The sequence below is a fragment of the Glycine max genome, chromosome 16, assembly GCF_000004515.6.
Source record: "Glycine max cultivar Williams 82 chromosome 16, Glycine_max_v4.0, whole genome shotgun sequence".
In the NCBI taxonomy this organism is placed as follows: domain Eukaryota; kingdom Viridiplantae; phylum Streptophyta; class Magnoliopsida; order Fabales; family Fabaceae; genus Glycine; species Glycine max.
The window spans coordinates 11,197,562-11,211,318 of NC_038252.2; positions in this window are offsets into that span (position 1 = coordinate 11,197,562).

Sequence of the window (13,757 nt, forward strand, 5' to 3'; positions counted from 1 at the left end):
ACATCTACTTGGGTTGTAATATCGAGAAGAAGAGAGGGTACATCTCTTGTGGATCAGTTCAAGTGGAGGATACATCCACTTGGTTGTTCAAAGAGAAACAAGGGAGGGTACATCCCTTGTGGATCTTTGCTTGTAAAGGATTTTACAAGGTTATTGGAAATCTCAAGAACCGGTGGTTGCTTGGGGACTAGACGTAGGCACGGATTGTGGCCGAACCAGTATAAATCTTGTGTTTGTCTTCTTCTTCCCTACACTCTTTATCTTTCCACTATGTACTTTTTATTTCCGCTTTACTTGTGTCTAAGTTATTGTTTCTGTTCTTTACTTTTGCATAACTTAGTAGTAAAGCCTAATTGAATCTAGTAATATTAAGAAGGATAAATTTTTAATTAGTCAAGACACGTTCATAATTAATTCAACCCCCCCTTCTTAATTATTCCGAGGCCACTTGATCCAACATTTTCAAGCATTTCAAAATTCTGGTTTAATTCAATTTATCTCCATGAAACTTCCTTTTTATCCTGAATTAGTTAGAGCTTTTTATTCTAACTTGGAAATTCAAGAAGATTCCTTGATTTCCGAAGTATATGAGATTAAGATGGTCATAGACTAGTCCCTTCTCTTTGAACTCACTCAATTATCGAGTGACGGTGTACCGTTTGATGATGATGAGTGGAAGTTTGATTTTTCTGTTTCTGATGCCCGCCAGATGGTTTGCACCAACCAAGCGGATATGACCGGAAGGATTCTTGTCGGTTCATTGGGATTCGAATGCTGCATCATGTACTACTTGATTGTGTGCATCCTACTCCCTAGATCATCCAACCTTGCATAGGTTTCTGAGGAAGATTTGATAATTATGTGGGTTTTCTTAATCGGTCGTCAAATCGATTGGGCCCATCTTGTGAGATATCACATGCATAAGGCATTGCGATCAAATGCTCCACTTCCATATCCTCATTTGATCACCTTGTTCTTACAACATTTTAATGTATCTCTTGACTCTGATCCCTTTGTTAAAGTCAAGAGATCTTTCTCTATCGGTGCGAATGTGGTCTCCTCTTTTGGATACCGCAAAGAGAGGGATGGTTCTTGGGTGAAGAAGGACGCACCAGCACAGGCCGTAGAAGACCGTTCTCCATCACCACCTCCTCAGAGAGATGATTCTTCATCTCTTATGCACAACATTCTTGACAGATTGGATGGACTCCACACCTTCGTTGGTGAGCATTTTGATTCCTTGGACAGCCACATTGATGCTTTTGATGCACAGTTTGCGGGAATGGATACTCGCATCACTCAGCTTGAGGAGGATATGAGTTATATTCGTCAATGCTTCGACCTTCCACCACCATCCTCATAGATTTAGATTATTATTATTATATTTTAATTTTAAGCCTTGTATTTGGCTATGTTTTATGACATTATTCTCTGAACATTGGGTTTGCTTTTACTATTTGCTACTTGGTTAATTATGACTGAACATGGTAATTATATTTATTTGCTCTTAGTTGTTTATAAGTATTCTTTTCTTAGTTATTTCAATGATATATGACCAGTTATATGTATCTAAACTTTATGATATTCAAGTTATGCTTTGTGTATGTTTTAAAATTATTTATGTATGATTTTATTTTACGCACTTTGGCTTTTTGATGTTTCCAAAGGGGGAGAGAAAATGGGTATTTTAAAAATCAAGATATTATATTTTCAAAGCTTTAAAATTAAGCATAAATTCAAAAAGAAAGGGGGAGAAAGAGATGAGTGAACGATAGAACAAAACTTGCATGTATTCTCTTGATTTCAGGATTGTCATCATCAAAAAGGGGGAGATTATGGAAGCAATGTTTTCCAAGATTATTTTGATGATGCCAAAGACTCAAGTCAAGAATCAAGAGTAAAGCAAGTTTCAAGAATCAAAGAGTCGTTCAATCAAAGCAAGTTTCAAGAATCAAAGATTCGTTCAATCAAGATTCAAGATTAAAGTGAAGATTCAAGAGAAGACTTAATTAAGATAAGTATTAAAAGAGTTTTACAAAATATTGAATAACACAATTTTGTTCAAGAGAATTTTTCAAAGAAAAATCTTTTACCAAGAGTTTTACTCTCTGGTAATCGATTACTAGAAGGCAGTAGTCGATTACCAGTAGCCAACATTCTTTTTAAACTGATTTACAAAGCTGTAATCGATTACCATAATCATGTAATCGATTACCAATGTTTTAAAATGTTAGATTTCAAATTTCAAGAGTCACAACTTGTGATTAAACTTTTTCAAATCATTTCAAACTTGTGTAATCAATTACCAGTGATTCTAAATGTTGGTTTTCAAATTTAAACATGAAGAGTCACATCTGTTGATGTGTAATCGATTACACTACAATGGTAATCGATTACCAGTGACTTATTTTGAAAATTAAATCACCAAAAATCACAATTCTTAAAGTGACTAGTTTATGAAGATTTTTCAAAAGTCACAACCTTTAAAGTGACTAGTTTTCAAAAGAGTCACAACTTTTAAAGTGACTAGTTTTCAAAAGAGTCACAACTTTTAAAAAGTGACTAGTTTTGAAGAAATTGACAAGAATCATAAAATTTTAACTTGAGTCATCAAATGACTATAAATATGTGACCATGACACGAATTTTAAAAAGACAACTTTCAAATTTCTTTCATTCATTTAAAGCATTCTTCTAAGAGTTTTTGTTAAAAACTTTCTTTATTCAAGAAAAGTTCATTGTCCAAAAACTTGTGCTATTCTTCTTCTTCATTCCTTCTCTCTCTTGCTAGAAGAATTCAAAGGACTATCGCCTGAGAATTCTTTTGATTCTTCCTTCTCCCTCTTGCCAAAAGATTCAAAGGACTAACTGCTTGAGAATTCTTTTGATTCTTCCTCTTCCCTTAAAACAAAAGATTTCAAAGGACTAACCGCCTGAGATATCTTTTGTTTCCCCTTACAAAGATTCAAGGGACTAACCGCCTAAGAATTCTTTGTCTTAACACATTGGAGGGTACATCCTTTGTGGTACAAGTAGAGCGTATATCTACTTGGGTTGTAATACTGAGAACAAGAGAGGGTACACCTCTTGTGGATCAATTCAAGTGGAGGGTACATCCACTTGGTTGTTCCAAGAGAACAAGGGAGGGTACATCCCTTGTGAATCTTTGCTTGTAAAGGATTTTACAAGGTTATTAGAAATCTCAAGAACCGGTGGTTGCTTGGGGACTGGACATAGGCACGGGTTGTGGCTGAACCAGTATAAATCTTATGTTTGTCTTCTTCTTCCCTACACTCTTTATCTTTTCGCTATGTACTTTTTATTTCCGCTTTACTTTTGTCTAAGTTATTGTTTCTATTCTTTACTTTCTCATAACTTAGTTGTAAAGCCTAATTGAATCTAGTAATATTAAGAAGGATAAATTGTTAATTAGTCAAGACACATTTATAATTAATTCAACCCCCCCTTCTTAATTATTCCAAGGCCACTCGATCCAACAGAGTTGGTGGGAGTGGCAATAATTGTATAGAGGGTAGGTCGAGGGTCGGGGTAGGCTTGGTGAGGTTGTCGATTTTGCTTGTCAAGGTTGCAAGAATAGTTGCAATTTCGATCTGGCTAACTTCAAGGCACACCTAGAGTTGCTCATGGCAGGCGTTACCTTGAAATTCCAAGTTCTGAATTTTTTAGCCATGAGGAGCATGGCATCAGAAAAGGAATGAACTTTACCATCAGGACCATTGACAAAGGTGTTGGAGGAGTTGGTGGGAGTGGCAACAACTGTCATAGAGGGTGGGTCAGGGTGGGGGTAGGCTTGATGAGGTTGTTGATTTTGCTTGTGAGGGTTGCAAGAACAATTGCGATTTCGATCTGGCTAGCTTCAAGGCGCACCAGGAGTTGCTCATGGTGGACGTTACCTTGAAGTTCCAAGTTATGAATTTTTTAGCCATGAGGAGCACGGCATCTTCCATTTCATTTTCTTTGTTTTTGTTTGGAGGCATGGTACAAGGATGAAAACACCAATTATAGAGGGTTGATAGACCTCTTTATGGAGGCTAGGGTTCCAACCTTGAACAGGGAGGCTCTCCTAAAACATATAACAAATAAAAATGCAAACAAAAAGGTTCTCTATTTCATTCATTTAATAATATCTTTTAAATATACAGATGTCAAGGTCCTAGGTCATAAGACCTCTTACAGTTGTTAGCATCTAAGAATGTTCTAGAAGCTTCTTGGAAAACAAGACAAAACTTAAAAACAAAATATCTCTTTTCTAATAGATATATCTGCTTAATCAGATGGACTCTTGTCTCTTTCTAATAGGCCTACTATTATATGGGCCAAGTGGTCTAAGAGTAGCCCTTCTTTTAGTGTTTTTAATTTATTAAAAATTTAGAATGAACTATTGTTAGGATCTTTATGGGTTTGCTAATAAAATCTTCTCAACTCAATTTGTTGAAAAACAATTTGTGGTGTTGTGGTTGACTTGGGATATTTCTCAACTAGGCTAATATTATGTGATAAGTACCCGAATAAGTTTATCAATTGTCCACTTTTGTTGTGGTAGTTTAAATCCTAGGTTTATTGTGTTTAAGATTTTTTTGTTTTAATTAACTATGAATTTATATTATAGTTCATTTTTTTTATTTTCTTTGTTCTTAAGAATACTTTATCACGAGAGTAAAGTAAATATATTAGTTTTGATGAATACCAATATTTTTAAAATCAAACTCATTATTGAACCGATCAAGATATTGATTTAAGATTCAATGATTCAACTGTAATTTTTAAACATGTACAAATAAAATAATAATAATAGTTTATAAAATAATCTTAAACAAATATAATATCACATTACTTTATATAATAATAAAAACTGAAATAAAACATTATTTTACAAGTTCTTAACATTCAAAATATACATAAAAGTCTAATTAAATATATGGTAATACATAAGTTTAAATATTATTAAAATACAATAATGTCCATTAACAACAACAAGTTTACATTATACAATAAATAAAAAAAATAAAATGTCATATTAATATAATATAAAATTATAAAATATCAAGATATAAAAAATATAATAAATTAATATAAAAGAGTAAATTATATATTGGTGAACACTATCCTTTGAGTAAAATAATTTTATTATTCGTTAAATATTTAAGAATAGTGATGGAATTATATAGTTGGACGCCTGCACTCAGAATGATGCTATCCTCCTACCATTTTTTTAAAACTTTTTATTGAAGAAAGTAAAAATTAATTGTTTTTTTATATTCTACTTTATTATTTTTTATTTAACATCTTTAATATGATATTTAGTGGATTAGTAAAATATTAGCAAGCAAAGATAGTAGAAACAAAATTTAATTTGAATATACTAGCAGTGTAAAACAATTTTTTTCACAAATATCTATTAAGAATTTTCTCTACTGCCCTATCCTATTAATAAATAAGACGATCTAATTATTTATTTATTTTAAGAAAAGATGATGTAGTTATGGTTAATTCTTCTTAGAGAAAAGTAAAACATTATTTTTTATTGGTTTATAATTTTTCTTTTATATAATAAGTCTTATAATTTTTAATATATTTTAATTAATAGTAAAAAAATTGTTAAAAGCAGTGTATTCTAGATTGTGTTGTGGCACTTATTTATATGTACTTTTTTATTATGACAATACATATAAATTAAATTAAAAAATATATTTTATCGTCTCCAAGGTTTCTACTAGTATTGTTGTTACTTATTCCATACATAATAAAAATGTTCCCAATGTAGATTTGATGAGAAAGATTCCTAAAAAAAAATAACAAATGTTTATTTTGATTTCTAAAAGTTTGAGACATGCATATATTGGTTCCTAAAAAATGAAAATTTTGACTTCAAATATACAAAAAGTGCAACATGTGTCATCCAGGTGGTTGTAATACATAGTTATCACATGTCTAAAAATTGATTTTTCAATTTAATATCTGAACTTAAAAATCTATTGTCATTTTAGTTCATGAACTTAATCACTTGCTAACATTTTGGTCATGAACTTAACCATATATTGTCATTTTGGTTCCCCAAAGCACTTTCAAATTTTCAATCCCATGATACTTGTAAATTATTAGCATACATATTACTATATTCTCTCACTTCTATTCTCCATTCCTTATATTTTTCACCTTCCTCTTACCAATTTTGCCATTTAAATTACACTATAGATATGGAACTAATTTATGAGTGATTACATAGTAGTAGTTAGTGACTATATTCAAGACATTGCTAACAAGATTTTATATCAAGTTATTATTTTATATGTTATTAATATGTATAGAATGTTAGATTAATTAATTAATTAATTAATCTATTTCATGGAAGAATCTTGCTAAACAATGCCAAAATGATAATGGTTAAGAAACTAAAAGGAAAAATTATTTATTGTGAAGATCATAAGAGAACACAAAATATATCATGGAAAAATTAATTTTATACATCTCAATAATATTTTTCTCCTCTAAGTTCCTTAATCAATACCCTTTAGGGAATAACATTAATCATGAAAAGACAATTAAAAAAACTTGAAAGTCATGAAGAGAGAAATGAAGGTGTTGGAATAATTTAAATTAAACTACAAAGTGTGGAAGAGGGAGGTGAAAATATGAGGGATCTAAAATGGAAGCAAGAAGATATGGTATGCTAATTATTTACATGCAAAGTAAGACTTAATTAAAATTTTAAAAGTACTTTCAAGAACTAAAATGACAGTATATAATAAGTTTAGGGACTAAGATGACAATAAGTGATTAAGTTGAGTGACTAAAATGACAAAAAATTATTAAGTTTATAAACTAAATTCAAAAGTCAACTTTTAAACACTTGAAAAACATATGGCAATCGCCACCAGAGGTGTCATATAGGCACGGGTTAGAGATAACAAAGGAGAGTTAACTATATGATTAATTTATCGTATTTTTTACACATTTGGAGACTAAATTCAAATTTTCTATCTTTCAAGAACTAATATGTTAATGTTTCTCACTTTCAAGGATCAAAATTGGTATTCATAAAAAAAATTCACATTTTGTTGTTAAGTGTGGAAGCAATGTCTTACAAGGTTATTTTGATGATGTTAAAGAATCAAGAGTTAAGCAAATTCCAAAGATTCAAGAATCTAGTTTCAAGAATCAAGTTTCAAGAATCAAGATTCAAGAATAATCAAGATCAAGTTTCAAGACTCAAGATTCAAGAATCAAGAGAAGACTCAATCAAGATAAGTACTAAAAAAGTTTTCCAAAACATTGAATCAAGATTCAAGAATCAAGTTTCAAGAATCAAGTTTCAAGAATCAAGATTCAAGAATAATCAAGATCAAGTTTCAAGACTCAAGATTCAAGAATCAAGAGAAGACTCAATCAAGATAAGTACTAAAAAAGTTTTCCAAAACATTGAGTAGCACAAGAAGTTTTCACAAAATCATTACCAAAGAGTTTTACCCTCTGGTAATCGATTACCAGAAGGTAGTAATCGATTACCAGTGTTTTAAAACGTTAGATTTCAAATTTCAAGAGTCACAACTTGTGTTTAAACAGTTTTAAATCATTTTAAACTTGTATAATCGATTACACAATACTTATAATCGATTACACAATACTTGTAATCAATTACTAGAGTTCTAAACGTTTTGATTTTCAAAATTTAAACAAGAAGAGTCACATCTGTTGATGTGTAATCGATTACACCTTTTAAGTGACTAGTTTCAAGTGACTAGTTTTCAAAAGAAATTGCTAAGAGTCACAATTTTGAAAAATAAATTTCCAAAAGTCACAATTTTTAAGTGACTAGTTTTCAAAAGAGTCACAATTTTTAAGGTGACTAGTTTTAAAGAAATTGCTAAGAGTCACAAACTTTAACTTAAGTTATCAAGAGATTATAAATATGTGACCATGGCATCAATCTAAAAATGAATTTTTCAATCAATCTTTCAAATATCTTTCAACTCTTTCTACAGAATTTTCTGATTCATTTTCTCTTCATCTTTCTAAAAGTTTTTGTTCAATAATTTCTCTTTCAGGAAAAGTTATTTGTTCAAAAACTTGTGCTATTCATCTTTTTCATTCTCTTCTTCCTTTGCCAAAAGAACAGAAGGACTAACCGTCTGAAATCTTTTGTATCTCTCTTCTCCCTTACAAAAGATTCAAAGGACTAACCGCCTGAGAATTTTTTTGATTCTTCCCTTCCCCTTAAGCAAAAGATTTCAAAGGACTAACCGTCTGAGATATCTTTTGTTTCCCCTTACAAAGATTCAAAGGACTAACTGCCTGAGAATTCTTTGTCCCAACACATTGGAGGGTACATCTACTTGGGGATTGTTATACTGAGAACAAGAGAGAATACATCTCTCGTGAATCAGTACTTTTAATTATCGCTTTTATTTTTGGTTAAGTTTCTATTTCTGTTCTTTAGTAAAAGCCTAATTAAATCTAGTAACATTAAGAAAGATAAATTTTTAATTAGTCAAGACACGTTAATAATTAATTCAATCCCCCTTCTTAATTATTCCGAGACCACTTGATCCAACATTAAGTACTTTATTTTGTTAATAACTAGATTTAAATATGTGTGATGCACAGTTTTATTTAAATTTTATATCTTTTATATTTGTATTATATATATATATATATATATATATATATATATATATTATTTTAAAAAATCAATTAATAAATAAATTATAAAAACTACAATAGATATTTGTAACGTAAGATGATATAATAATTTTAAAAAAACAAAAACATATGTTCTAAACGTTTCTAAAGTTTTTCTTAAAAAAAAATCAATTCTGAAGTTCATTTTTTTAAAACCTATATTTACCAGTTTCATTTTTTTAATCATGATTTGTATATTAGAAATTTATTTCGTGAGTAAGTATAACAAATTTAAATTATTATAAATCTAGTTAGGTTTGATTTAGCTAAATTCATTAAATATTTTTTTTTCATTAAATTTGTGCATGAATACTTTTTCTATTAAATTTGTTCATAAATTTGATTTTAAAATTTGATTTTTATAATGCCTGTATATGATATTATTTTTTTAATCATGATATGTTGCAAATTTTAGAAGACTATTTTACATTTATTAACTTTTTTAATCACTACTGATATCAAAATAATGGTAATTTTTTTTAATACTCATCTGTTAAAAATTTTGTATTTCATTTTAGTAACGGTTACCTGTTTTAATTAATTGAGATCAAAATATTATTTATTGAAAATTTAATAATACCTAATTTAAAATGATTTAAAACTAAGTCTCATGATTTAAAATGACTGAGCAAAACCATATATATATATATATATATATATATATATATATATATATATATATATATATTATAACATACTTTTAATTAATAATAAAATATATTATTTTTTTTACCGAGATTTTCTATTGCAACAAAATAATTATCAAAACTATATAATAATTAATTATTATTAATAATTTAATTTTTTAGCACATACACAAACACAACATCAGTTATGTGAAAAACATCAGTAAAATGAATAATCGATATTATTGAAATCTATTTTTTTATCTCTATGTAAATTTTATTTTACTTTTCTCAATTCAATTATGAAATTAGAGGTATTAAAATAATTTTATGATGTAGTTAATATTAAATAAACTAATGAAAATTAGAAGAAAAAAATAATTACCCAAAGAGAAATAGAAAGAGACAACGATAAGAGTAAAGCACTGAAATGAAAAGGGAAATCAGAAACTACAAAATAAAAATAAGACAGACTAAATTAATTTAAAAATTAATTAAATATATAATATAAATAAATCCGTGTAACACTAGTATGAAATCTACTTTGAGCTTTATGGAGTGTGGTCACGTCGTCATGCTATGTTAGTGTTGCATATTACACTTATCAAAAGTTTGATAGGTAAGTCTAGAACTAAATTTCAAAAACCACTGCAAAACCATAGTTTAGATAACTAATTATGGCTCACCAAGAATAATTTTGCTTAATATAGCACATGCCTCTATGATCGAGGCCGTACCCGAATCAAATAAACATTAAAATGTAGTAACTAGGAAGTGATCCTAGGTCGTTTCCCAACGAGCAGTGACAAGCCAAATGTTCATAATATACTTGCAGTAACAGTAACAGTAACGATGGGGGTTGTTTGCTTTTGTAAATTAAACAGCGAATATATGTGAATTAGAAAATATCAGAATTAAAACACGTTGCTTCCCCTTGATTCACAAGCAAGTCTCTTATCCTAGGTTACGAGAGTTTATCCTTTATCAGTTTAACCACTTAATCCAACCCTAAATTAAATTACTAAGCAAAATTCAACATAAGGCATTCATTATGTGATTAAGCATCACATACACCAATTACTCATAAACGATCATTAAGCATGAACGTAAATTAAGCGCAGAGACAATTAATCAAGCACTAAGCATGCATGAATTAAAAGCAACAAATTCAAAGTAATTAGTGAAGAGGAAAAACTAAACAGAATTTAACAGTAATAATAGAACCTCAAAGAGAACTGTGCTTGATCCTCAAGGGAAAACAACGCTGCGGACTTAGCCTTCCATTAATCAAATAGAGAATGAAATTTTATTGATAAAACTAAAAGTCTGAACTGGAATTGTAAAAAAAACGAAAATAAAAGAGAAAGAGAAGAGAGACTAAAACTAAAAACGAAAAATAGAAGAGAGAGGGGAGAGAGAGAGTCTCCCGCGAGGGAGAGAGGGTGTCCCCTAAACTAGAACCTTGGTGCTGTTATATAGTTTTTTTCAGCCCCAAAGCTTACAAATATGTTTTAAATCCAAGCCCATAAGTAAAATCAAATCAAATCTAGATAAGATAAGATAAGATAAGATCTAGATGAAATAATATCTAGATGAGATCAAATCTAAATAATATCTAGATAAGATAAGATCTAATTTTATAGAATAAATTAGTCTGCCCTCTTCAAGTCCAAGCCCAATTCTAGATTCAAGCCCAATGCTAGATTCAAGTGCTTCATTAATTCCTGAAATTAGATTAAAAACATCAAATTAGCTGAATGGGCCCAAATAATAAAACTGCCTAATAAATTTGACAATTAAGACTAATCAGTATTTAAAATGGGGCAAAAAAGGGTTAAGAAATAGGAGAAAATGATGGCACATCAAAACCCCCCATACTTAGCCTTTTGCACTCCTGGGCAAAATGAAACAAAGAACAAAATCCAAGGATATCAGAGGGAGACAAACAAAAACATTCACATATTTCTCAATGAACATCAAGGAATAAAAGGAATGGGTAACATCTAACATAAGGAGATCCAAAAAGTCAAGACATTCATGAAAATCATCCAAGCAACCCAATCATGGCAAAATAGTTAATCAGCTCAAGAATGAAAAGTGATAAAGCCTCACAAGATATACACTCTATCTCTCAAGTGTCTAGGCTACTATTTACCCTCAAAGCACCCATGAAAGCAAACACCACATAAACTTGACAAGATTCTAAAATTGACAATCAACCCATAAACACAAGCACATGAGGATCAAAAGGTCTTTTAAGGTTGTAATGGGGCCAAGGACAAGGTATGGAGAAATATGGAATAAGTGGCTAAATCCCAAAGGAATAGAGGAGCAAAGGGGAATAAGTGCATATTAAGAAAAAAATAAGAAAATAAAAAGAAGTAAAGATAAAAATTAAACATGAAGAGTAGAACCAAGAGTTTCATCATTCTTGTGCCATTTAAGATCTTATTCACTCAACTTTATTGCTTTTCTTTTTTTTTTTTTTTCGAATTTTTTTTTCGAATTTTTTTTTTTTTTTTGCCTTTGAGAAACAACATTTCATTCAGCATGTCCAACATTTAACCAATATACAATGTACATCAAGTATGGCCCAAAATACATCATGAAGCATAGTCAACAAAACAAGTTGTCCAATGAAACAAAAACCCCCCACACTTATTCCCAAAACAATTCCAAAGCTCCAAAATTCCTTAAGGATATGGTAATATCATGGTTTTTCACTTAAGGCTTGTAGTGAGCTTCAAAACAAGGAAAGGGAAACAAGGCTCAAAAGGGCTATCAAAGGAATTAATTCAAGGTAAGTCCATTTGGCTAGAAGCTTATAAGAACAAAATTGCCTTAATCATTTCCAAATATGCATGTGAATTAGGACGCATCAACAAGAATCAAGCCAAGGCTATTGTGCAAGCAATCAATGGGGCAAAACACACCAAATGATTATAATGACGGATGGCTCAAATTCTCACAAAGGTAAAATCATCACTTTCAAATTGAGCTTTCAAAACTATCATGACATGTAGAGAAGAATCAAGGATTTCAAGTCACAAAATGTCAAGAACTTTTATTTTCAAAACAATTACCCATTTCTTGAACATATCCTATAATTCAAAGAAAAACATGCAAAGTCGTACGTGCACACAAAATTGACCCAAAATATTAAACTGAAAATCCGACGAAACTAACAACATTAACAAATTAACACAACTAACAAATTAACAAAACCAACAAAACTAGCAAAACCAAAGAACACTCCCCCTCCCCCATACTTAAACAACACATTGTCCTCAATGTAGCACAATTAAAAGATTAAAAACAATTAAATCATCAAAGAGAATCGGACAAGTGTAATAAAAGCAAAGAAGGAGATAGGAAAAGAAAAACTCCCTAAGTCATGGTGGAGGAAGAGTAGGGTGGAGTAAAGAAGTCTCTTCCACCACTACGTCCACTAAAGAAGGGTTCGTGAGGAATGGCTTAAGTCGATGTCCGTTGACCTTGAAGCTCTTGTTTGTGGAGTCGCTTTTGATCTCAACTGTACCATAAGGAAAAACATTAGTAACAACAAAAGGACCAATCCACTTAGACCTCAACTTACCACTCATGAGTCCAAGCCTAGAATTATACAATAACACTTTTTGCCCAACCACAAAGTCTTTTTTAACTATCATGCTATCATGGAACTTCTTGGTCTTTTCTTTGTAGAACTTGGCATTCTCGTAGGCGTCTAGGCAGATTTCATCTAACTCACTCAGTTGCAACTTCCTTTCCTCGCCAGCTTGATCCATAGAGAAGTTGCAAGTCTTCACTGCCCAGTATGCTTTGTGCTCAATTTCCACTGGAAGATGACATGCCTTTCCAAAGACAACCCGGTAAGGAGACATTCCTATGGGTGCTTTGTAGGCAGTCCGATGTGCCCAGAGAGCATCATCAAGCCTGGTACTCCAATCTTTCCTGCTTGGCTGCACAATCTTCACAGCAAAACACCCAAGACTGAAACAGGTACTTTGTTTGTATTTAGATTAATGCAAACCCAATTTAAAAGCAAGAGATAAGAATTTAAAATAGAAGATAGAAGATAAGGTAAAGAAAAGATAAGATATTTAAAGATAAAATTAGAAGATAAAAGAAAAGATAAGATATTTAAAGATAAAATTCGAAGATAAAAGATTGAAAGATCAAAATAGAAGATAAAGATAATAGATAAGATAAGATAAAAAAATTTAAAGATAAGATATGATAAAATATTTAAATTGCGATAAAGATAACTACTTCTAAGAAATTCAAATAAATAAGATCTAAATCTACTAAATCTAAATACTTACTCCTAAAACCCAACAGTAAAAAAATAAGGAATAACTACTTCTAAGGAAAACCGACAATGAAAATAAGGACTAAAATCTATATATTAAAATCGCTAAAACCTGACAAGTCT